At 37.7% G+C, this 25,240-nt stretch overlaps 3 protein-coding genes across 4 annotated transcripts in view; 2 read left to right on the top strand and 1 right to left on the bottom strand.

The window, feature by feature from the left end:
- The window catches only part of SSBP1 (single stranded DNA binding protein 1), a 69,355-nt gene extending 62,251 nt beyond the window's left edge, over positions 1 to 7,104 (top strand). Inside the window, exon 9 of the mRNA XM_067747232.1 lies at positions 7,043 to 7,104. The gene's annotated coding sequence lies outside the window, so the exon portion shown is untranslated. The remainder of the gene's footprint in view (positions 1 to 7,042) is intronic.
- PRSS37 (serine protease 37) overlaps positions 1 to 18,750 on the bottom strand; it is a 30,141-nt gene extending 11,391 nt beyond the window's left edge. The window contains exon 1 of the mRNA XM_067747228.1: positions 18,594 to 18,750. The gene's annotated coding sequence lies outside the window, so the exon portion shown is untranslated. The remainder of the gene's footprint in view (positions 1 to 18,593) is intronic.
- The window catches only part of MGAM (maltase-glucoamylase), a 139,518-nt gene continuing 121,323 nt past the window's right edge, over positions 7,046 to 25,240 (top strand). The window contains exon 1 of one of the 2 annotated variants that reach the window (XM_067747213.1): positions 7,046 to 7,184. The gene's annotated coding sequence lies outside the window, so the exon portion shown is untranslated. Of the gene's footprint in view, positions 7,185 to 7,241; positions 23,342 to 25,240 lie in introns of those variants that run through there. The other variant, XM_067747212.1, reaches the window with a different exon arrangement.

The following is a 25,240-nucleotide window of genomic DNA, read 5'->3' on the forward strand; positions in this document are numbered from 1 at the left end:
ATTTGCTCTACTTTTTCTAGCTTCCTAAGGTGGAAACATATTATTGACTTTAGATCTTTTTTTTCTTTTCTAATATATACCTCCAATGCTAAAAATTTCCTTCTCAGCACTGTTTTTCCTGCATCCACAAATTTGGTAAATTGTGTTTTAATTTTAATTTAGTTAAAATATTTTTAAATTCCTTTTGAGATTTCTTTGACCCATGTGTTATTTGTAAGTAAGTTGTTTAATGCCCATGTATTTTGGGATTTTCTAGCTATCTTTCTGTTACTCATTTTTAATTTAATTGTAGTGTGGCCTGAGAGCAGACACTGTATGTTTCCTATTCTTTTAAATTTATTATGTGTCTTGTATGACACAGAATGTGGTCTATCTTGATGAATTTTTCATGTGAGCTTGAAAAATATATATATTCTGCTGTTTTTGCATAAAGTATTATGTAATTTTTTTTACTATATCCAGTTGATTGAAGGTGCTGTTGAGTTCAACTATGTCCTGATTAATTTTCTGCCTTCAGGAACCATCCATTTCTTTCTTTTTTTTTAATTTGGGGTATAGTTGTTTTACAATGTTGTGTTAGTTTCTACTGTACAGCGCAGTGGAGTTCCCTGTGCTATACAGCATGTTCTCATTAGTTATCTATTTTATACATATCAGTGTATATATGTCAATCCCAACCTCCCAATTCATCCCACCCCCCCACCTTGGTGTCCATATGTTTGTTCTCTACGTCTGTGTCTCTATTTCTGCCTTGCAAACTGGTTCATCTATATACCATTTTTCTAGATTCCACATATATGCGTTAATATACAATATTTGTTTTTTCTTTCTGACTTACTTCACTCTGTATCAGTCTCGAGGTCTATCCATGTCTCCTCAAATGACCCAATTTCGTTCCTTTTTATGGCTGAGTCATGTTCCATTGTATATATGTACCACATCTTCTTTATCCATTTGTCTGTTGATGAGGAACCGTCCATTTCTGATAGAGGGGTGTTGAAGTCTCCAGCTATGATAGTGGATTCAACTATTTCTCCTTTCAGTTCTATCAGTTTTTACCTCATATAATTTGAGGCTCTCTCATTGGGCACATGCACATTGAGAGTGGTCATGTCTTCTTGGATAATTGACACCTTTATCATAATATAATGCCCCTCTTTATCTCTGGTAACTTTCCTTGCTTTGAAGTCTGCTCTGTCTCAAATCAGTATAGCTATTCCTGCTTTCTTTTGATTAGTCTTAGTATGATATATCTTTATCCATCCATTTAATTTTAATCTATATGCATCTTTATATTTAAAGTGGGTTTCTTGTAGACAACATATAGTTGAGTCTTATATTTTAATCCATTCTGACAATCTCCATCTTTTAATTGGTGCATTTAGACCATTGACATTCAAAAGTGATTATTGATATAGTTGGATTAATATCTACCATATTTGTTACTGTTTCTCATTAACAATAATAAGAATGTTTGTTTTTGTCTTCCACTCTTTTTCTGCCTTTCGTGATTTTAACTGAGCATTTTATATGATTCCAGTTTCTCTCCTTTCTTAGCATATCAGTTATACTTCTCTTCTTTATACTTTCCTGTTTTTATATGGTTGCCCCAGAGCTTGCAATATACATTTGCAACTAATCCTAGTCCACTTTCAGATAGCATTATGCCGGTTCACAGGTCGTGTGGAGTACCTTATAATAACAAAGTAATCCTAGTTCCTCCCTCCTGTCCCTTATATCATTGCTGTCATTTCACATATATATGTGTATATGTAAGCATACATAATTGAATACATAGTTGCTACTATTATTTTAAGCAAGCTGTTATCTATTATGATATAATGGATATTAATTACTATTAAAAATAGGAAAAAGTTTTTTACCTTTGCTTATTTCATCTTTAATGCTCTTCCTTTCTTTATGTAGATCTGAGTTTGTGTTGTGTATTATTTTCCTTATCTTAAAGATTTTATTTTAACATTTCTTTCAAGGTAGGTCTACTGGCAACAAATTCCCTTAATTTTTGTTTGTCGACAAAGTATGTCTCCTTCACTTTTGAAGGATAATTTCACAGGGTACAGAATTCTAGGTTGGTGTTTATTTTCTCGCAATACTTCAAATATTTTTCTCCACTTTCTTCTTGTTTGCATGACTTCTGAGAAGTTGGATATAATTCTTCTTTTTTTTGTTCCTCCATAGGTAAGGTGTTTTTTCCCTCTGGCTTCTTTCAGGATTCTTTCTTTATCTTTGATTTTCTGTAGTTTGAAAGTGATATGTCTAAGTGTAGTTTCTTGGTACTTATCCTGCTTGGTGTTCTCTGAGCTTCCTGGATCTGTGATTTGATATGTCATTAATTTGGAGGAAATTCTAAGTTATTATTATTACAGATATTCCTCTGTTCCCTTCTCTCTGTTCCTTCTGGTATTCTCGTTATGCATATGTCACACATCTTATAGTTGTCTCACAGTTTGGGGATATTCTGTTCTGTCTTTTTCAGTCTTTGTTCTCTTTTTTCAGCTTTGGAAGTTTCTATTGATACATGTGGAAGCTCAAAGATTCTTTCCTCAGCCATGTCCAGTCTACTAATAAACCTATCAAAGGCATATTTCTGTTAGTGTTTTTTACTTTTAACATTTCTTTTTGGTTCTTTCTTGAGATTTCCAATTTTCTACTTATATTCCCCTTCTGTGATTGCATGCTGCCTCCTTTATCCATTAGAGCCTTTAGTAAACACCTCCTCCTAGTTACAGGAAAGGGAAAAGGTGGTCTAAAGCCTGCTTCCACTGGGATTGGGGATAGAAGATGAGCTGCCTGCTCAGCCCTGGTGAAGCCATGGTGTGTGGGCATTTTTTCCTTTGTTGTTTGGTTAGAGTAGGGTGGGTATTGTCCATAAGACGTCCTGTTAGACCACCCTTTTCCCTTTCCTGTAACTAGGAGCAGCAGGTTTTTACTTGGAGGTCATTTTGGGGGTTTTTTTGTTTGTTTTTTTGTCTTTGTCTGTTGGAGGTTCTGGGTTGTGGGCTGCTCCTGTGCCCTGTCCTGGATCTTTGGAGATATAAATAAAAGGTAAACGCAGGGAAGTTACTGCCTTGTTGTTCCTTAAGTTCCCAGTTTTCTAGGCAGTACACTTCCTTCTTGTCAACTTTGAGCCTATGTTTGTTTGTTGTGTTTGTCGTGCAGGGTTCTTTTAGTTGTAAAAGGGAGGAGCTGGGAGGAATGGGGCTACTCCATCTTGGATCAACTGTAAGTTGAGCTTTCATGTTTTGGAGGGTAGAAGATGAGAGACCAGTGAAGTACCGTAAGAGTCAGGAGGGAATAAAAATGTGATTTTATACAAGTCAGGGGAGTCTTGTTTCTAAGAGGAGGGTGTAGTTAATGTGTTCTATGAGAAATTAAGAGAGTTAAAGCTACAGATACAGTGAAGGCATATAGGTGCATTAAAATGGAGTTAAGATTTGGCCATTTGAAGTATGGCTCAAGGGTGTTAGGACAAGGGAGTTCCAAAGAATAAGAGCATAGTTGAAATGATAAATAAAGGAATCTAACTTGGGTAGAGAAGGAAGTAAAAACAGGCAGGGTCTGATAAGAAATGGAGGGGGGAAAAGAGTCAATGTATATAAGTTTATAATGAGTTCTTAGAATCAGTGACTTTATAAAGCTCTGTTAAGAGTGACACAGTACCTTGGGTCACAGGGCATCAGGGCTTTGGTGGAAAAAAACGTGGACACATTTAGAGTATATGATCAATATTTAGTTGGGGGGCTCAGCCAGGTACATAACTCAGTCTTAATTAGTAGAAGATCTGTTCTTCACCTTTCCTTGGAAGTCCCAGTGGCTTCAAGGGACCCTGGATATCTTGTTGCTAGAGATAAGTTGGATCTAGTGGTAGTGCAGACTTAGAAGCTAGTGAGAGATGGTCTGGAATCAGGGGTAGATGATGGGAGTTAAATAAGAGTTAGATTTATGTACTGGAAGAGCTTAGAGTAAGAAGGAATGAGAACACTACCTATGCCAGTGGTTCTCAGCCTTTTTGAGCATGAGAACCCCTTTTAGTCTTAAAATATTGTGAGTCTTTTTTTTTAGATGTTGGGGGTAGGAATTTTATTAATTTTTTATTTATTTATTTTGGCTGTGTTGGGTCTTCGTTTCTGTGCGAGGGTTTTCTCTAGTTGTGGCAAGCCGGGTCCACTCTTCATCGAGGTACGCAAGCCTCTCACTGTCGCGGCCTCTCTTGTTGCGGAGCACAGGCTCCAGACGCACAGGCTCAGTAGTTGTGGCTCACGGGCCCAGTTGCTCCGCGGCATGTGGGATCTTCCCAGACCAGGGCTCGGACCCTTGTCCCCTGCATTCTCAACCACTGTGCCACCAGGGAAGCCCTTGAGTCTTTTTATGATGTTATTAAAAACTTATATAATAACAAAAAGGTGAATTAACTATACATGCTAAAGCAATTTGTATTTTATTATCAAAATAGTATTTAACTGGATTTCCCATCCACTCTACTTTTGAAATAGGTCTCATATCCATCTACTTATCTGACCTTCTCCATCTTCATTGCTGCCACATTAACACAAGCCACATCACTTTTTGCTAGGTCTACTTCAATAAACCTGTTTCTACTCTTGCCTTTTTTAACCCTGTGTCTAATCGGAAGCAAGTGATGTTTTAAAAATATAATAGGATCATATCACTCCCATGCATCAAATTCTTCAAAATTTTCTATTACACTTAGAATAAAATACAAATTCCTGACTACGGCTTTGAAGCCCTGCTTGATGAGGTCCCTGCCTCCTCTCCAGGCTCACCTTAGGCCAATATTATCCTTGCTTTCTAGGCTTCAGTCTCACTAGTTCTTTTCAGATTCCTGAGCACTCCTAGTTCTTCCCCATTTTTGAGCCTTTGCACATGCATTTCCTCTCTTGGGAAACTCTTTACCCTAACCTTCCCATGGCTGTTTTTTCTCATCTTCTATGTCTCAGATTAACTGTCATTTTCCCAGCAAGTACTTCTTTGCCAGCCAAAGTAAATTAGATTTTTCATTTACTGCCCTTATTATTCTTTCTCATAAAACACTGTTACTGTCTCATCACAATTTGTTTTTTTTATTGTCTCTTCACAATTTGCTTATTGTCTACCTCCCTCACTTCATGAAGACAAAGTCTACTTTTGTCTTGGATACCCCTTTATATTTAACATCCAATATATCAATATTTCCTGGTACATATAAGTATTCAGTAAATTAAAAAAGCAAATGCATGCATATATAGATTTGGAAAAAAAGTACATGCATATATGTGCATAATATTAACTTTTAGTCTTCTGATGATGCTTGCTTCACATATGAATCCATAAAACCATTGCATTAATTCATAGCCTTCCAGGGGACCCCTGCACACAAAGTGAGTTCTAATCTCATTAATTCATTTGTATAATATATATGTATTGAGTTTCTACTATGCTCTAGACATTGTGCTAAGTGCTGGGGATATTGTACAAGTCATTGTTCCTCTACTGTGTCATGTGTATAGATGGAAAACCAATAGACCCAGAAATATAAATTGACATAGCAAGAGAAGCCCCAATTAGAACATAGATTTTTAAAAAATTAATAGTTTTATATTTTCCTCTGTCCTTTCCTAAACTGGAGAAAGCAAGATTTGATCTAACTTGTTGAACCCACTAACCAGTAATTTTTTTAAAGTGAGATTTATTTTGCTTTATGCATCAGGGAGAACACACTCCAGAGAACCTCAGAAGTGTCCCAGTTAAGGGGGAGTTGGAAGGGGTGTCTTACAGGGTTTGAGCTTGTGCTGGATAATTCTGAAGATGGAGTTACAGAAATGGGGTCAGTTCAGAATTAGATGCAGTTGAGAAGAGGGAACATCCTAATCCTAATTGGGGTCCCCCAACCCTAACTGGGTACCTCAAAAGTTTTATTTAGGAGCTAGGAGGATTATATTAGGGCTAGAGCTATCACTGGTAAAGAAACAGCAGTAAGGCCAAGAAGGGAGGTGTCAGTCAATATCTGACGTTTAGTTATTTGGTGGGTCATGGAGAGGCTCTGTCTATGTCTTTTTTCTGAGCATTATTTTGCACTTTATCAACATAAAAATGTTCTTGAAACTGCCTTAGTAAGAAATAACATTTATTGAATACATTATATGCCAAACATTCCTCCAAGCTACTTACATATATTAACACATTTAATCTTCACAATCGCCTTAAGTGAGAAGTTCATTTATGATTTCAGTGTACAAATAAGGAAATCAAGATATAGAGATTTACATAATTTGTTCAAGTTCACGCTACTAGTAAAGATAGAGCTAGAATTTGAATCCAGGTACCTATTTCCAGAGAATAAGTACTATTTTATATTTAAGTGCCCATCAGTACAAAGTATCTCTCCCTATGTTTTCATGCCAGAATTAAAGTTTTTATTTTTTATTTAATTAATGAATTTATTGCTGTTGGAGTCATGATGACTAGTCTCAGAGCATCCCTGCAATTCACTAGTAGGAAAAGTCAGGGAGCTGTAGGAAAGGCTGCATTGCTGTGACTATGGATAGAACCAAGAAGCCTTGAGCCTTTGGGAGATTGGAAATGAGCTAAGCTATTCTGGAAAGCTGCAGACAGGGTGAGGGGAAGCAGGGAGGCCATGTCGAGGAGAAGTACATACATGGGATTTAGGATCAAATAGACTGAAATCAGAATCCTTGAACCAACCATCATTCACTAGTTGTATGGCTTTAAGTAAGTCTCCTAATGTTAAGCTTTTACTCTGTAAAATAATATAAAATGTATCCACCCCAGGGTTTTTTTTTATTTTTCCTGTGAAAATTAAAAAACATTTTAAAAGTACCTCAAGTGCTTAGTATACAGTGTTTGTGCAGTATGGAACTCTAGTACCACATGGTAGACTAAGTGATTAATGTGGTAAATATTGATATTATTGGACACTGGTGTCTTGAAATCTCCATAACCACACCAAGTTTCCATTAATCAGCTGGGTTGTACCCCTGATTCTCCCCTCTCTGTGTTTCAGGTGTTATCTCATTTGTTATTGAAGACACTGAAGACCTAAGTCATCTTTTCTATTTATTATACCTGAAATCCAGTTACCAGTCCTATATGGGGACTCTGATTGCTTCTCAGTGGGTGATAACGGCAGCACACTGCTTCTTACCGTAAGTGATGGGGAGCAATCTACTCTGTTAAGGCTTCAAGGCTGGGGCTCAACGCTCCTTGTGGAAATTCTAAAAAACTTGTGCTGATCAGGAAATCATAATGATCTGATGGTGAGGGGGAGCTCAGCTACTTGGATAAAACTTAACTACACGTTCTTATGTTTAACGTGTCCGGAAAGGAAAAAGTTTTATGTTATAAAATAATATCTTACATACATATAAAAATAGACCTGCAAATTGTTCTTAATGTTTTTAAGATTCATCTAAAACTGTTAGATGTGACGGTATTTTATTTTTCATTGCTGTATTATATTTCAGTGTGAATTCACACTGGTTCTTTTCTTGACAGACATTTGAGTTATTTCTAGTTTTCTGCTATTTTGAACAGTGTTACTGTACATGTACTTGTACCACGTACCTTAGAAAGTATTCTTGTGTATATATCTGTGATACATATTCTGTATATGTGTGTGTGTGTGTGTGTGTGTGTATGTATTGGTATATTCACATATCGGTTTATATCTGTAAGTACACCTCTTGGTATATAACTAGAGCATATAATTAGGAGTGGAATTGCTGGGTCATAAGAACATGCAAATGTTCACTTTTACACACCCTCCAGCAATTTATGAGTTCTTCCAACACTGGGTATTGTCAAGCTTTTTAATTTTTTTGCTGATTAAGTGTCAAATATCTTATCATTTTAATTTTATTACCTTTACTAGTAGTGATGATTAACATCCTCCGCCCCCATCCTCCTCTTCCTTCTCCTTCTGACAATAATGTTTCTTTTGGGAACAACTCTTTTATGTCTTTTGAAAATTTTGTGTATTAAATTTTAAAAATATTGCTTCATAGGACTTCTATAAATGCTCTAGATATTACTTGTTTGTCAGTTATATATGTTGAAAATATCTTCCACTCTGTGGCTTGATCTTCTCTTTATGGTGTATTTTGATGAATAAGAGCTCTTAACTTCAAGATAATTCACTTTAAAACTTGAATTATCCGTCTTTGTGGTTATTGAGCATTGTGCCAAGTTGAAAATATCTTTTATGACCACAAGATCAGAAAGATATTCCTTTATATTTACTTCTAAAGATTTTAAAGCTTTGATTTTCATATTTAAATTTTCATATAATTTAGATTTGATTTTTGTGAATGATGTGAAGTAGCGATCCAATTTCATTTTTTAAAGATAGTAAGCTAAATATCCAAATATCATTTGTCAATGGTCCCTTCTTTCCCCACTGATCTGCAACACCTGTTCTGTCATCTATCAAAGTTCCATCTGTATATGGGTCTGTTTCTGGGCTCTTGTTGCTGTTCCATTGGTTTATTTATTATAGACCACAATGCCTTAATAGTTATGACTTTACATAATTTGTGATGTGTGATATGGTTGGCCAGCCGTCTTATTCTTCATCAGGAATGCTTAGGACTTCTTTTACATAAATTTAAAAATCAACTTGTCAAGTTCTATGAAAAACTCTACTGGGATTTATTTGGAATTGCTTTGACTTTTTATATCAGTTGCAAAGTATTGATATTTTCTGATATTGATTGTTCCTAGCCATGGAGCTGAGATAGCTCTCTATTTATGTTTCCCTTCGATGCATTTCAAGAGTTTTATGTTATCTGCATTCATGTCTTGTACATATCTTATTAAGTTTATTCCTAAAGTGCTTTATATTTTTCTATCATTTTAATTGACGTACTTGCATAAAATTATATTTTCTGTTTATTGGTGATGATGGAAATGCAATTGGTATTCATAAGTTGATTTAATAGTTTGTTGCTTTGCTATATTCTCTTACTATTTCTAGTAATTTATGTATATGTTCTTGTGGGTTTTCTATCCATCATCTTTGATATGCGCCATTTTCACTATTGTTTAAATTCTAAATAATTTTGGAAATTTCCACATGATTATAAACAGCTCATAGAACTCAATACCGAAAAAACAAACAACCCAATCAAAAAATGGGCAGAAGACCTGAATAGACGTTTTCCCAAAGAAGACATATAGGTGGCTAATAGGCACATGAAAAGATAGTCAGTATTAGTATTAGAGAAATGCAAATCAAAACCACAATGAGATATCACCTCACACCGGTCAGAATGGCTATCATCAAAAAATGTACAAATAACAAATGTTGGAGAGGATGTGGAGAAAAGGGAGCTCTTATACACTGTTGGTGCAGCCAGTGTGGAAAACATGGAGTTCCTCAAAAAGCTAAAAATAAAACTATCATATGATCCAGCAATTCTACTCCTGGATATATATCCAGAAAAAAATGAAAACACTAATTTAAAAAGATACATGTACCCCAGTGTTCATAGCAGCATTATTTACAATAGCCAAGATATGGAAGCAACCCAAGTGCCCATCAACAGATGAATGGATAAAGAAGATGCGGTACATATATACAATGGGATATTACTCAGCCATAAAAAAATGAAGTTCTGCCATTTGCAGCAACATGGATGGACCTAGAGAATACTATGCTTAGGGAAATAAATCAGAGAAAGACAAATACTATGTGATGTCACTTATATGTGGCATCTGAAAAATAACACAAATGAATGTACATGCAAAACAGAAACAGACTCACAGATATACTAAACAAACTAGCGGTTACCAGAGGGGAGACAGAAGCGGGGAGGGGAAAATTAAGGGTATGGGATTAACAGATACAGACTACTGTGTTTGAAATGGATAAGCAACAAGGATATATTGTTGTATATCAATTGTTCTATACAATTGTTGTCTATTGTATAGAATAGGGAATTATAGCCAGTATCTTTTTTTTTAAGAATTAAAAAAAATTTTTTTATACAGCAGGTTCTTACTAGTTATCTATTTTATACATATTAGTGTATACATGCCAATCCCAATCTCCCAGTTCATCTCACCACCACCCCCAGCCCCCCACCGCTTTGCCCCCTTGGTGTCCATATGTTTGTTCTCTACATCTGTGTCTCTAGTTCTGCCTTGCAAACCGGCTCATCTGTACCATTTTTCTAGGTTCCACATATATGCATTAATATACGATATTTGTTTTTCTCTTTCTGACTTAACTTCACTCTGTATGACAGTCTCTAGGTCCATCCACATATCTACAAATGACCCAATTTCGTGCCTTTTTATGGCTGAGTAATATTCCATTGTATATATGTACCACATCTTCTTTATCCATTCATCTGTCAATGGGCATTTAGGTTGCTTCCATGACCTGGCTATTGTAAATAGTGCTGCAATGAACATTGGGGTGCATGTGTCTTTTTGAATTATGGTTTTCTCTGGGTATATGCCCAGTAGTGGGACACCAAGAGGGGAAAGTGGGGTGTAGGTGGTGGTGGTAGGATGAATTGGGAGATTGGGACTGACATATATACACTAATATGTATAAAATAGATAACTAATAAAAACTTGCTATATAAAAAAATAAATAGATAAAATTAGCCTTATCTTGCCCTGCCCCCCCCAAAAAGACATAACATGGATGTAATAAACACTGCTGTTGTGGGCTTCCCTGGTGGCGCAGTGGTTGAGAGTCCGCCTGCCGATGCAGGGGACACGGGTTCGTGCCCCGGTCCGGGAAGATCCCACATGCCGCGGAGCGGCTGGGCCCGTGGGCCATGGCCGCTGAGCCTGCGCGTCCAGAGCCTGTGCTCCGCGGCGGGAGGGGCCGCAGCAGTGAGAAGCCCGCGTACCGCAAAAAAAAAAAAAAATCTGTAGGACTGAAAAGAAAATCAGCTGTTGGCTCAGCCCCAAAGGTGGCTGCACAATATACGTAACAGACAGACGTCACCATGAGGCTGCTAGGGCACTGTGACACATGTTAACGTGACATGTTGAACTCTCTGACTCAGGTCAGTCAAGATGTGCATGTGTTTTCTGTGAATATTTTTAGTCATTCACATCCATATTTTCTTCCCGCTCTCTTATGTGGTAGGAATTGCACCTTTAGATTGGGTCATATGGTAGACACCTCTTATCCAACTGCTGCCTCCAAATCACATTTCCTTCCTTATTTATTTTCCCCACTGGCTTCTGAGGCTGGAGAAAATTTTACTTGCTGCAATTGCAGTAAAATCTTTTGAGATGAGGCCTCTTTTTCTGAACATTTGGATGAATTAGTTTCTGTGTACATAAAGGAAAATATCTCGCTCAGTAAAATCCTATTACCTTTAATGTAGTTCTTCCCAGAGCTTATCATTGGGTTGGACTGGAGCTGTATTTTCAAATTTTAGCAACTATAACAAGCACTGCTGAGTACTTCAGCTCAGATTACCCAACTAATAATACTCTAGTGGCAAAAGCTTTATGTGGGGTTCTAACCGTCAGACACTGGTCCGTTCTATCTACGTCTCCAAGGTAGACCAAGGAACCTGACCCATTGTGTGTGTCGGGGAGTGAGAAGGGCAGTCAGTTGCCCTCAGCTGGAAAGACCTGGGCATTTAACCTTTATATTCAACCCTGCATTCTGAGAGAAGAGTCAAAGAACAAAACAATATGAGTTGGGGTAAGAAGTTGATCAAATACTCACAATAAAGCAGAAATAAGGTCATTCTAACAATTTTAAGCACAACTACAGTAAGCCCAGAGATTATCATGTGCCAGTTCATGATGCAGGAGATGAGGAGGCTGTGGGCATGAGAGCACAATATCAGCATTGGAATCTGGGACAAGCCTTCTTTCCACCAGGGCACATGCCAGACTCTTTCTCAGAGCACCCTTGAAGGGCTTGGAAGCCAGGCATGACACTGATAGGTTCAAGGAGGAGACTCAGCACATGCCCAGAAGACAGGTAGGATCTTGTGCTCATTGGTAGCCTCTGAACTTGGCATACTGCCTCTCTTTCACCATCCCTAGCTCTAGACCTCAGCCCTGTTCCCACTTGTGGACTCCTAAACTCTGTCTGATGAAATAAATCCTCTCCTGGACTTTGAGAACCCTTAACCTTGAAATGACCCTTGCTCCCTGGAACTTTAATTTGTAGTCTTGGCCATACTGACTTCAGCTCTCAAAAGTCTTTGTCTTCAAAAGAGTATGCCAGGAACGGAGTCAAGATGGCGGTGTGGGAAGATGCCAAGTTAGTGTCTCCCCACAACTAGGGCACCTGCTGGCCGCTGGTGGGGGACCCTGACACCCAAGGAAACGGGAGGAGCCCCCAAGTGAACTGGTAGGACATGGGGAGATCAAGGAGGGAGGATAAGTGGAAACCAGACAGGATCGGCACCCCTGAGGCCGGGGAGATCAGGAGAGGCAGGCGGGAGAGGCCCTCCGGGATCAGGTGAGCGGGAGAGGAAAGGAGGGTGAATGCCCTGCCCACTTGAGCCCAGGAAGCCTGCTGGGCTCCCAGGTGAGGTCCCCCGCCCTCTGAGCCCAAGGGTGGGGGGCATGCCTGGAACTCTTCTGTTCCTTGAGCCTAAGCCCCACTCCCCACAGCCTCCAGGGCCTTTTCCAGCCCTGTGGGTCCTGAGCATTGGCCCCGCCCACCGTCCAAACCTCGCCCTTGCTTAGGCCCCACCCTCCACAGCTAAGGCCTCCCCCCCGGCTTTTTTTTTCTTTTTCCTCCTCCTCTTTTATACTATTGTGGTACTGATGTACTTTCTGCTTGTTGATTCATCTATATTTTTATTTTTAGATTCTTTCTAACATACCTGTTAGTTTTGTAGTCTAATTTTTTTTTTTACTTTGTTATTGTTCTCTTTTTTTTTTATGCCACCTACGCGGCTTGTGGGATCTTGGTTCATGAGCTGGGGGTTGGGCTGAAGCTCCTGCAGTGGGAGCTCCAAGTCCGAACCACTGGACCAACAGAAAACCTCAGACCCCAGGGAATATTCATCAGAGTGAGGTTGCATGGAGGTCCTCATCTCAGCACCAAGACCCAGCTCTACCCAACAACCTACAGACTCCACTGTTGGAAGCCTCAGACGAAACAACCATTGAGACAGGAACACAATCCCACTCATTAAAAAAAAAAAAAGAGAGATGGCAAAAACATATGTCACAGATGAAGGAGCAAGGTGAAAACCTACAAGACCAAATAAATGAAGAGGAGATAGGCAATCTACCTGAAAAACTATGCAGAGTAATGATAGTAAAGATGATCCAGAATCTCAGAAATAGAATGGAGGCACAGATTGAGAAAATACAAGAAATGTTTAACAAAGATCTAGAAGAACTAAAGAACAAACAAACAGAGATAAACAATACAATAACTGAAATGAAAAATACACTAGAAGGAATCAATAACAGAATAACTGAGGCAGAAGAACGAATAAGGGAGCTGGAACACAAAATGGTGGAAATAACAGCCAAGGAACAGAATAAAGAAAAAAGAATGAAAAGAATTGAAATCTCAGAGACCTCTGGGACAACACTAAACACACCAACATTCGAATTATAGCGGTCCCAGAAGAAGAAGAGAAAAAGAAAGGGTCTGAGAAAATATTTGAAGAAATTGTAGTCGAAAACTTCCCTAACATGGGGAAGGAAATAGTCACCAAAGTCCAGGAAGCAGAGAGTCCCATACAGGATAAACCCTAGGAAAAACACACCAAGACACATATTAATCAAACTAACAAAAATTAAATTCAAAGAAAAACTATTAAAAGCAGCAAGGGAAAACCAAAAAAAACATACAAAGGAATCCCCCCCATAAGGTTATAAACTGATTTTTCAGCACAAACTCTGCAGGCCAGAAGGTAGTGGCAGGATATACTTAAAGTGATGAAAGAAAAACCTACAACCAAGATTGCTCTACCCAGCAAGGATCTCATTCAGAGTTGATGGAGAAAACAAAAGCTTTTCAGACAAGCAAAAGCTAAGAAAATTCAGCACCACCAAACCAGCTCTACAACAAATGCTGAAGAAATTTCTCTAGGCAGAAACACAAGTGAAGAAAAAGACCCACAAAAACAAACGCAAAACAATTAAGAAAATGGTAGTAGGAACATACATATCACTAATAACCTTCAACATAAATGGATAACTGCCTCAACCAAAAGACACAGACTGGCTGAATGGATACAAAAACAAGACCCATATCTATGCTGTCTACAAGAGACCCACTTCAGACCTAGGGACACATACAGACTGAAAGTGAGGGAATGGAAAAAGATATTCCATGCAAATGGAAATCAAAAGAAAGTTGGAGTAGTAGTACTCGTATCAGATAAAATAGACTTTAAAATAAAGACTGTTGCAAGAGATAAGGAGGGACACTACATAATGATCAAAGGATCAATCCAAGAAGAAGACATAACAATTATAAATGTTTATGCATCCAACATAGGAGCACCTCAATATATAAGGCAAATGCTAACAACCATGAAAGGAGAAATCAACAGTAACACAATAATAGTAGGGGACTTTAACACCCCCCTTACACCAATGGACAGATCATCCAAACAGAACATAAATAAGGAAACACAAGCTTTAAATGACACAATAGACCAGATAGATTTAATTGATATTTATAGAACATTCCACCCCAAAGTGGCAGAATACATTTTCTTCTCAAGTGCACATGGAACATTGTCCAGGATAGATCACATCTTGGGTCACAAATCAAGCCTTGGAAAATTTAAGAAAATTGAAATCATATCAAGCATCTTTTCTGACCACAACACTATGAAATTGGAAATCAATTACAGGAAAAAAAAAACTGTAAAAAACACAAATATATGGAGGCTAAACAGTGTACTACTAAATAACCAAGAGGTCACTGAAGAAATCAAAGAAGAAATTAAAAAATACATAGAAACAAATGACAATGAAAACACGATGATCCAAAACCTATGGGTTGCAGCAAAAGCAGTGCTAAGAGGGAAATTAATAGCAATTCAATCTCACCTCAAGAAACAAGAAAAATCTCAAACAATCTAACCCTACACTTAAAACAACTAGACAAAGAACAAAGAAAACCCAAAGTCAGTAGAAGGAAAGAAATCATAAAGATCAGAGCAGAAATAAATGAAATAGAAATGAAGAAAACAGTAGCAAAGATCAATAAAACTAAGAGTTGGTTCTTTGAGAAGATAAACAGAACTGAAAACCCTTAGCCAGACTCATCAAGAAAAAAATGGAGAGGACGCAAATCAATAAAATTAGAAATGAAAAAGGAGAAATCACCACTGACACTGCAGAAATACAAAGGATTATAAGAGACTACTACAAATAACTATATGCCAATAAAAAGGACAACCATGAAGAAATGGACAAATTCTTGGAAAGGTACAATTTTCCAAGACTGAACCAGGAAGAATTAGAAAAGATAAACAGATCTATCACAAGTAATGAAATTTAAACTGTAATTAAACATCTTTCAACAAAGAAAAGTCCAGGACCAGATGGCTTCATAGGTGAATTCTAGCAAATATTTAGAGAAGAGCTAACACCGATCCTTCTCAAGTTCTTCCAAAAAATTGCAGAGGGAGAAACACTCCCAAATTCCTTATACAAAGCCACCATTACCCTGATACCAAAGCCAGAAAAAGATATCACAAAAAAAGAAAATTATTGACCAATATCACTGATGAACACAGATGAAAAAATCCTGAACAAAATACTAGCAAACAGAATCCAACAACACATTAAAAGGATCATACATCATGATCAGGTGGGATTTATCCCAGGGATGCAAGGATTCTTCAATATATGCAAATCAATCAATGTGATACACCATATAAACAAATTGAAGAATAAAAGCCATATGATCATCTCAATAGATGCAGAAAAAGCTTTTGACAAAATTCAACACCCATTTATGATAAAAACTCTCTAGAAAATGGGCATAGAGGGAACCTACCTCAACATAATAAAGGCCACATATGACAAACCCACAGCAAGCCTCATACTCAATGGTGAAAAACTGAAAGCATTTCCACTAAGATCAGGAGCAAGACAAGGATGTCCATTCTTGCCATTCTTATTCAACATAGTCTTGGAAGTCCTAGCCACAGCAATCAGAGAAGAAAAAGAAATAAAAGGAATACAAATTCGAATAGAAGAAATAAAACTGTCACTGTTTGCAGATGACATGATACTATACATAGAGAATCCTAAAGATGCCACCAGAAAACTACTAGAACTAATCAATGAATTTGGTAAGGTTGCAGGATGCAAAATTAATGCACAGAAATCTCTGGCATTCCTATACACCAACAATGAAAAATCAGAAAGAGAAATTAAGGAAACACTCCCATTTGCCATCGCAACAAAAAAAATAAAATACCTAGGAATAAACCTGCCTAAGGAGGGGAAAGACTTGTACTCAGAAAACTATAAAACACTGATGAAAGATATCAAAGATGACGTAAAGAGATGGAGAAATATACCATATTCTCAATTTGGAATAATCAATATTGTGAAAATGACTATACTACCCAAAGCAATCTACAGATTCAATGCAATCCCTATCAAACTACCAATAGCATTCTTCACAAATTAGAACAAAAAATTTTACAATTCGTAGGGAAACACAAAAGACCCCAAATAGCCAAAGCAATCTTGAGAAGGAAAAATGGATTTGGAGGAATGAGGCGCCCTGACTTCAAACTATACCACAAAGCTATGGTAATCAAGACAGTATGGTACTGGCACAAAAACAGAAATATAGATCAATGGTACAGAATAGAAAGCCCAGAGATTAACCCACGCACATATGGGCACCTAATTTATGACAAAGGAGGCAAGAATATACAATGGAGAAAAACCAGCCTCTTCAATAAGTGGTGCTGGAAAAACTGGACAGCTACATGTGAAAGAATGAAATTAGAACACTCCCTAACACCATACACAAAAATAAACGCAAAATGGATTAAAGACTTAAATGTAAGGCCAGACACTATAAAACTCTTAGAGGAAAACATAGGAAAAACACTCTTTGACATAAACCATAGCAAGATCTTTTTTGACCCACCTCCTAGAGTAATGGAAATAAAAACAAAAATAAACAATGGGACTTAATTAAACTTAAAAACCTCTGCACAGCAAAGGAAACCATAAACAAGACAAAAAGACAACCCTCAGAATGGGAGAAAACATTTGCAAATGAAACAACAGACAAAGGATTAATCTCCAAAACATACAAGCAGCTCATGGAGTTCAATATCAAAAAATCAAACAATCCAGTTAAAAAATGGGCAGAAGACCTAAATAGACATTTCACCAAGGAAGACATACAGATGGCCCAGAGGCACATGAAAAGATGCTCAATATCACTAATTATTAGAGAAATGCAAATCAAAACTACAATGAGGTATCACCTCACACCAGTCAGAATGACCATTATCAAAAAATCTAGAAACGATAAATGCTGGAAAGGGTGTGGTAAAAAGGGAATCCTCCTGCACTGTTGGTGGGAATGTAAATTGATATAGCCACTATGGAAAGCAGTATGGAGGTTCCTTAAAAAACTGAAAATAGAACTACCATATGACCCAGCAATCCCATTACTGGGCATATACCCTGAGAAAACCATAATTCAAAAAGAGACATGTACCACAATGTTCATTGCAGCATTATTTACAATATCCAGACATGGAACCAACCTAAATGTCCATTGACAGATGAATGGATAAAGAAGGTGTGGCACATATATACAGTGGAGTTTTACTGAGCCATGAAAAGAAACAAAATTATTTGTAGTGAGGTGGTTGGACCTGTAGTCTGTCATACAGAGTGAAGTAAGTCAAAAAGAAAAACAAATACTATGTGTTAACGCATATATATGGAATCTAAAAAAAAAAAAATGGTACTGAGGAACCTAGTTGTAGGGCAGGAATAAAGATGTAGACATAGAGAATGGACTTGAGGACACAGGGTGGGAGGGGGAAGCTGGGGCGAAGTGAGAGTAGCATTGACATATATACACTAATGAACGTAAAATAGTTAGTTAGTGGGAATCAGCAGGATAGCACAGGGAGGTCAACTCGGTGCTTTGCGATGACCTAGAGGGATGGGTTAGGGAGGATGGGAGGGAGGCTCAAGAGGGAGGGGATATGGGAACATATGTATGCATATGGCTGATTCACTTTGTTGTACAACAGAAACTAACACAGTATTGTGAAGCAATTATACTTCAATAAAGATCTATTAAAAGATAAAAATAAGCTACAAGGATATATTGTACAACATGGGGAATATAACCAATATTTTATAATAACTAAATGAAGTATAACCTTTAAAAATTGTGAATCACTGTATTGTACATGTGTAATTTATATATAAAATCATACATCAACTACATGTCAATAAAAAACTGGAAAAAATAAAATAAAAAATACAAAAAAAAGACTATGACAGGAGTCAGACAGACAGGACAAGTGTCCCTGAAGTCCTTGGCAGGGGGGCAGAGCCAGCAATCTGTACAGAGGGGATGGACACAGACTCACCTGCTCTCTCCCTGGAAGACTCGGCTGGTCTGCAGGTGGCGATCTTCCCAGTGGCCTTAGTTTGCTGTGGTGGTGGACGCTCTTCCAATGAGAATACGCTCCTTCTGTTCAGGCAGTATCCTTCCTTCCTTCCTATAACAGTCTCTGTCTTGTCAGCGTCTCTGAGCAAACACTTCTTCCTGGTAAGTGTTCTTGGCAAAGGGAGCAGGTTGGGCAAGGAGGGGAAAGGAGTCTGTAGCCTCTGAAAGAGGAAGGTTCCCCCAGAGGGATTCTAATACAGGGGAACGATTTTAGAAGAATTTAGAAAACAGAATACCTTAACACAGACTTACCCTTTCTCTGTGTCTGATCTTCTTGAAATAGAGTGGAAAGAAAATATAGTAAAATGTTAACAGATAAGAGTTTGGGTGAAGAGTATCTGTAAATTATTTATTTGTACTTTCCTTACAACATTTCTGCAAGTCTGAAATTGTCAAAATAAAAATTTTAAGAAAAGAAATTCATCTGAAGTCACTACTATTAGTGAGCAGGTCCTCGTGTGTCCCATTGGCCCTGTCACTGTCACACACTCTGCTCAGTCCCCTTTATGATAGACTCCTCCTCTCTGGCCCCAGCCGCTCACCTTCCAGACCACATACTACGTGAAGGTGGTGACTATTCAGTATTTCTTGAGCATGGCACTCCACTGGATACAGGGAGTGGGGTGAGGGTGAACAATACTGAAGTCTTACTATCAAGGAATCTTTATTGCATATCACATTTAAAGTTTTCCTTTTATTATACTTTCCTCACTGTGAAGGCTACATGTGCTCATTACAAAAAATGGTTAGAAAACACTGGCAAGGAAAACTGAGAAAATAAAAACATTCATATTACTTTACACATTTAGGTATAGTTATTGTTAACTTTTCTGGATGTGTACGCTTTCTAGATGAGTAAGTATGTAAGAAGATAGGTAGGTAGGTAGATAGATAGATACTGGGTCATTTAGAAAATTGGGATGATATTGTATATATTATTTTGTAATATAGGTACTATAGGTTAAGCTAACACTATATTATAGATATCCCTTCAAGTCAAAATATAGATTTTGATGATATATTATTATTACATATACATATATATGATTTATTCAACATTTGGACAATTGTGATTCTTCTAGTAAAGAGTAGTGGGTAAGAACAAAGGTTTTAAGTTAGTCTTGGGTTTGATTCCTGGCTCTGCCATTTACTAGCTGGATGTCTTTGACTAAGTTACTTCATATCTTTAAGCTTCCATTTCTTCGTCTCTAAATAGGAGTAATTATAGTAAAATTTCATAAAGGTTTGCTATGGAAATTAGCAAGAAAATGCTTACAAGTTTATTAGCATGCTACCTGGTACCTTGACTATAAATTCTTAGTATTCTAGCTCTTTTTCTGGCACAGCAAATGTACACTGAACACCCAAGCACAAGCATCTTTGTACACACCCTAAATAATTTTCTTAAGCTAAGTGCTCAGAAACGTAAGTGTTGGATCATGGACGTGCATATTTTGAGGGCTTTGATATTAATGCTGCCTTTTATTTTACTTGGATAATCCTCCAAGTTTGTTTTTTTTTTTTAAATCTTATCAAACTTCATTTCCTCTGGTCACAGTTTAATTACTTGCAGACCCTGGGTTGCTGTCCAGAAGGACTCCACGTATTTATTGGATACCAGTTACGCTCACTCCATCACTCTGTTGGACACAATAGGGTTCAGAGACTTGGTTGTTAATATTGAGGAACTTTTTGAATAGTAGAGGAGAGACTTTCTGATTAAACCTTACCAATAAAATAAATACACTTGGATAGCAGATGAATTTTCTACTTCAACAAAAAAGTAAAACAAATCCTTCAAATACGATCAAAAAGGGAGAAAATGTAATAGTACAAAGGGATGATTATAGAGGATCTGGGGAGGTGTTGTGACTAATGCACTGTGGGAAACTTCTGCCTCTTATAAGCAAGTCTAAAGAAAGATTCAAATTCTTATTCAAGGCTTTTGGAGTCCAGTGATTTCTTTAAACTTGATAATATCAGAAAACTTGCTACAGAAAGTCAGCAGTCTGCAGTGGCAATCAGAAATGCCACTGTGGGATTTCTGGAGCTGAAGTCAATGGCATTCAGAGTCCATCTCTGTTGCTTTGGAAAACTCATCAGAAAGGACATTCTAGTCACACAACTGTAAAGAAAATACCCCTAATTTTTTCTGGGAAAAGAGACAAGAGCACTGTAATTCTCAACCAGGTGTTGTAGACTGAGGTATAAGATTCTCTGCTTAGAGAGTCAAATTAGACATCTTCTTCTCTAGACTAAGCCCTAAAAATAAAGAACATCTTTCTCAAAGAGAAAAACTTAGTTCAATGGGTATAGACTTTCGGTTTTACGAAATGGATAGAGCCATGGAGATGGATGGTAGTGATGATTGTGCAACACGAATGTAGTTAATACTGCTGAATTGTACATTTAAAGATGGTTAAGATGGTAAATTTTATGTTATGTATATTTACCACAATTCTAAAAAATGAAAAACATAGCAAAGCTGAGATTTGACTTTGATAGTCTTCAAGTAATATGAAAATGCTAAGTTTTTAGGAAGTGTATTATGTAGTGTTATAATTGTCCTACTGAGACAGTGGAGTCTGCTGTAAACTGTAATTACCAGAGAGTTAAGGGAGATGAAGATCATGCCCACAGTTGTTCTTGGAAAAAATTTGTAGGGGACACCTAGTATATGGTTAAACAAGGCTTCTAGGTGTACTGTGGGTGTGTTGTGGGGAAAACAGCTTGTGTGTGTGTGTGTGTGTGTGTGTGAATTGAAGTGGATAGTCAAGAACTCTTCTGAGGAAGAGCAAAAATAGGGACAATGTAGTTTTCCTTATGCCATCTTCCAGCATCCACTGTTGAAACTGACAGAGTCCGGCACCAAACAGATGGACTGCCTATTTTCAGAGTCACCTCCCTATGGTGACAATGGCAGCAACAACACCAGCTCGGTGGGCTGGTGAGACTTCGTGGCAGTAGGAACTGTGATTGACCTGTTTGGTTGATTAGCCGCCATGTGTATACTTGCAGGGAGATGTCTGAGAATGGAAACCTAGAAGAAGAACCGACATCCTGTGATTCATTGATCGGAGTTTTGGAGTGATACGAATATGAATATTTACAAAAAAGTTGTTATTTTGTACCTCAAGCACAGGAAGACTAATGCTGTCTCTTGAGCTTTATTATTAGGCATATATACATTTAAATGTATCTATTACAGGAATTCTTTCAAGACAGTTCATGAGAAAACTAGAAATTGAAAGAGACCTGATGTTTCTTTTTATCCCCAAAGTCAGAATTCCTGAAAGGATGGTCAGTTTTCACTGCCTCTTCTGTCTTCCACTTACTCCTTACTCCCTCCAGTCTGAATTCCACCACAACCACATCCCCAAGTAATGACTCCTACTCAGTAGATTAAATGAACGCCATTTGGTCTTTATATTGCCTGATCTTGCAACAGGGGCCCATATCATGCTATGTTATATACTCTTTTTCTTGGCCTCCATGATTCTACATTCTCCTGGTTTTCCTTCTTTCTCTCTGCCCTCTCCTTTATTTACTTCTCCTCTGCCTATTCCTCAAATTCTATACTTTTCCCTCTTCTCCTTGTCTCATGATTTCAATCACCAAGTTCATGAAGATGATTCCCAAGTCTTTACCTGAGCCCCAATCTCTAGTGAGCTTCAGATCGGTGTATCTTCTGACTAGTTTCACTTTTCACTGAGATGCTCCACAGACTGCGCAGTGTCGACATGCCCCCGAGTGTGTTAATTACCATCCTCTGCTAAAAACATGTTCATCCTCTTAAGTTCCCTATCTCTGAATGGGAAGACCATCTATTTAGTTGCCCAAATCATGAAATGAGGGTATTGTCCTTGGCTTCTCTCTCTCTCCTCCTTCCCATTCAGTCAAACTCCAAGTCATGATGATTCTGTCTCCTCAGAGCTTATCAAACCTGTCTTCTCCTCCACTTTCTCATTGCTACCCTGTATCCAGTCACCATCTGCTCTCTCCTGGACCTCCTCAACAATCTCTAAAGAAACCTCTCTGTCATAATCTGGCTTTAACAGTTTTCCACTCTTCAGTCAGAATGATCTTTCTAAAATGCAGACTTGATCATATCATTCCCTTGATGAAATATTTTAGTAACTTTCCATTGCTCTTAGGATCAGTTTTGGGCTCCTTAACATGGTCTATGGGTCTTTGCATGTTCAGTTTTTCAGCAGATGTTGTTGAGTGCTTACCATGTGCCAGAGACTCTGCTAGGCACTTGGAATATAGGTTCTGGTTTTTCAGTACATCTTATGACACTATATCTGCCAGCCCCCTAGCACTGTCTGCTGGCAACATTAAACTGTTGGTTCTTCATACACTCTCTTTTGGATTCAAGTCTTCACTTATTCACCTGACACATATTTATTGAGCATGTAGTATGTACAAAGCACTAATAGAACCACCTCCCCTTTCCCAAGCACATATATGTTCCTGTATGCTCTCTCTTTTTTTTTTTTTTGATGGGGACCATTTTTTTAAAGTCTTTATTGAATTTGTTACAATACTGCTTCTGTTTTATGTTTTGGTTTTTTGGCCGTGAGGCATGTGGGATCCTATCTCCCTGACCAGGGATCGAACCTGCACCCCCTGCATTGGAAGGTGAAGTCTCCACCACCAGACTGCCAGGCAAGTCCTATATTCCTGTATACTCTCTTTAACTAGATAATTCTGACTCATCCTTTGGGTCTCAGGTTAAATGTTAACTTTTTTCAGGAAAATTTTCCTGCCAGTTCTCCTTCCCTGCCCCAGTTGGCTCTAGGTGCCCCTTATCTATGGTCTCATGATATGGTCTCATATTTTATCCTTGAGGGGAAAGTGCTCTTGTTTGCTTTCCCTCCTAGATTCTATGAAATCATGGAAGCAGGGCTGAGTCTGTCTTCATCACTGCTGTAACTGCAGCTCATCCATAGTGCTTAGAGCACTGCAGCATGACATTAGGCTTCTAGGTTTGTTGGAGTTTTGCAATTTATGTATTTGTAGGGTCCGCAAAATATTCCTAATCAGTTAAAAATTTGTGTTGTATTCTTCATGTTAATGAACACATTTGCTATTGTAGTTTTCAATAAGGAAACTTTAAGTGCTAGACCATTTCTGAAGATAATAATTCCCGATTAGAAAGCTTCGTATCTTAAATAACCACCCTGGAGTATGAATTATGACTCTAGTACTTCAGATGGTAGCTAACCGCCCCCTTTGTGATAGAGTTAATTTATATTCACATACATATCACCACTACTGTGTTATTTTAATGTACATTACCACTCAGACAAGGTGACAATCCAGAATGCACAGAATAAGCCTGCTTTGGGAATAACTAGAAGGACCCCCTAGGAGAGCTCTATGATATATACCCTAATCTGAAGAGTTAGGGCCTGGAGGTGAGGTGTGGCTGGGGAGCTTGGAGAGGGGATGCTTTAGAGCCTGTGGGAAGGCTGTCAGGTTCTAGCGCAGGGATCCTAGGGAGATGCTCACACTTGGCTTTCACGCTGTGCAGTGGCTCATTGAATAAATTAGAAGTCCTTCTGCTGAGGACAGTCATTCAGTTGGGTAGGGAGGACATGACTTCATTTCTGTCAAGCTGCCACAGCACCAGGCAGAAGAAACACTATGTTCAGTGATCAGACTTTCTGCTCAGCTTGTCTGTAGCCTGGCAAAACAGAACCAGAGAAAATAAAATACTTCCCCCATCTTCCTTCATCAAATCTTACAATATTTAACGCTTCCAACATCTGTCAGGTCCCATCACAACTTCAAATGTGGGGTAAAAGACTCACTAACCTCCTACTTCAAAGTTTAATATATAGAAAAAAAAATCAATGGATGTGTGAGAATATAATAACTTAAAATAAGATGAGCATTATGAAAAAAAAAGATCCAATGCCTGTCTGTGAAATAAAGTCATTATAAGTCATAGGAAATGTTAGAAAACATCTCACTTATATTTTCATTCAGAGTTTAGAGAACACTGATTTTGTAAAAAGAATATGACCTAATATAATGAAATTAAAAAACAAATGCTTCAAGATTTAATTATTGATTAAAAAAAAATCAGTGGAGGGAAGAGGTCTGAATAGCAGATTAGATGCTCCAGAAAAAAATGAGAATATTTGAAGATATTACTAAAATATTAATTCAGAATTCATAGAAAAAAGGAAAAAAGAAATGTGATTAGAGGAGAGAGAAAGAGATGTGATGTCAGATCTAGCAGGTCATTTACATATGCTGTGGTTTGCAGAAGAGAAAACACGAAAACTTAATAAGCAGCAGTAATAACCAAAGAAATTGTGGAAGAAAATGTAATTGAAAAGGCTGAAAGTCAGGCAAAATCAATGAAATTAGATTCAAACCTGCATAATTCTGGTGATTTGTTTTAATTTAAAAAAGTAGGTAAAATATATTCCAGAGGCTTCTAGGTGGAAAAACCTAAGAAGGAGGTAAAACACTATTCTTCGGATTTTTGTTTAAAAATTCTAAATCCCAGAAGACCATAAATTGATATCTAAAGTTCTGATGGAGAAACATTGT

The sequence above is a fragment of the Pseudorca crassidens genome, chromosome 8, assembly GCF_039906515.1.
Source record: "Pseudorca crassidens isolate mPseCra1 chromosome 8, mPseCra1.hap1, whole genome shotgun sequence".
Lineage (NCBI taxonomy): Eukaryota > Metazoa > Chordata > Mammalia > Artiodactyla > Delphinidae > Pseudorca > Pseudorca crassidens.